Raw genomic sequence first — 1,852 nt, forward strand, 5'->3', positions numbered from 1 at the left:
CAGACACTCTATGCAGTGTTTTTGTCCGCCATGCAAGTCACACCTTCGGCTACATAGCGAAATCATATGTGTATAGTGTATTTTGGAAGCTGGACCATGGTAATCAATATATAGGATGGTGCTTAAGCTTAGAATTAAGTTGTTCCATGCGGACGGAGATAAGGCATGAGTCGTTTCTTTTCCGTTGAATTCTGGGGCTAGTCACGTTTATCATGTTGTCTTTGTCTGCAACTTTCATGATTCTGTTTGATAAGGTAAGATATCTTTGTCTTGTTTTTTTTTTTTTTTTCTGCGAAGACCTTTTCTGAGCTGCTACACACATTTTCAGTTCTATACAAAATCTGCTGTTCCAATCGAGATACTCTGTTCCATGTTCAGGGATCACTATCTGTCTGTCATTAACTCAGTCATGCATGTAGCTCATGGCTCTCGTTACTATTCCGTTTTTTGCAGCACAGGGTTTCACAAAGTGGACATTTGGGTAATATTCCCGTTTTCTGCGTAAGATTTATTTATTATTTACCCACGTGCCTAGTACAGCAAGTATGGGAGCAGTTCTAAGCTGCTGAGAACTAGACACGTGCTGATCCTCAGTTTGTGGAGAGGGCACATTGTGATAAAATGTTCTTACGAATAGGTGTTGCACTATACAGCATGGAGTCTACACCTCCATTGCACGCATTTTCTCTGAAAGAGTGGGCGCACCACATTTGTAGGTTATGTTAGTAAGTTTGAATCAATTGGTCGAAATTTTGCATTAAGTAAAAGCTTGTTCAGGTCCCCTCATATTTCTCGTGGCGCTATGAACGTTTTCCCTCCTTCTGAATATCTCACCAGCAGAAGTCAGGTGTCTTGATTTCTCATTCAAGAGTGAAACTTTTGTTTGCGACGGAGGATGTTTTCAGAGCATTTACACAGAGGTCATACCAGTTACGTACGTGATTAAATTTAGACAGGATTAGGAGGCTCTCAATGTAAGAGAGCGGGTTGAAACGGCACTACGTACCATTCTTCCTCTCCTTATTTTATTTTTTTAAAGTGAATTTTGGAAACGTGTCACTCAGGGCAAATGGAAAGGCAGTGCTGTCAGGCGAATTCTGTGACGCTCTGTCTCCCAGAGCAGGTCCGGAGAAAGCGCCGCGGCTCACCAGAGAACTGCTCGTGACGTCACAGCCACGGTCAGTGGTCCTACAGCGTCTGCAGAAAAACGGCTTACACCCAACTCGAGAGCTTCGGTGTTGCCTGCCGTGATAGTCTAGTGGTTAGGACATTGCGTTGTGGCCGCAAGAACCCAGGTTCGAATCCTGGTCACGGCATTGGGGTGATATTTTTATCTCATTTCCTAAGCAGCTAACAATTCCTATTTATCGACAACAAAAATATACTGCACCCAATTATGCTTCATTGAATTATTGCCGTCATCAGTGGCTTCCCTTTACATTCTGTCGAATAACGGGTAAAAATTTAGAACTCCTTTCAACAATTACTGTGAAGTTCGCCGTCAGTCTCGGCAACTACAGTAATCTACTACACTGCAATTCAGACACCGAAAATTACTCTCTGGACTGAATTCCGCTGGCACGGTAGCTCAGCGTGTTCTGTCAGAGGGCTATCTACCCTCTGTAATAAAAAAAACTGAGTTAACGAATCAACAACGAACTGAAACGGGTGTCTTTCGACGTCCGCCCAGAGCAGATACAATGAACAAAAACGAACAAAAATGAGATTAAAAAAAAAAAAAAGTGGTTAGGACATTGCGTTGTGGCCGCAAGAACCCAGGTTCGAATCCTGGTCACGACATTGGGGTGATATTTTTATCTCATTTCCTAAGCAGCTAACAATTCCTATTTAT

General features: G+C 42.7%; 1 non-coding gene across 1 annotated transcript; it reads left to right on the forward strand.

Moving 5' to 3' along the window:
• Window positions 1–1,244: 1,244 nt before the first annotated feature.
• On the forward strand, window positions 1,245–1,316 carry Trnah-gug. The gene has a single exon. It is a non-coding gene; the product is annotated as a tRNA-His (tRNA).
• The last annotated feature ends 536 nt before the right edge of the window (window positions 1,317–1,852 follow it).

This window comes from Schistocerca piceifrons, chromosome 2 (assembly GCF_021461385.2).
Source record: "Schistocerca piceifrons isolate TAMUIC-IGC-003096 chromosome 2, iqSchPice1.1, whole genome shotgun sequence".
Lineage (NCBI taxonomy): Eukaryota > Metazoa > Arthropoda > Insecta > Orthoptera > Acrididae > Schistocerca > Schistocerca piceifrons.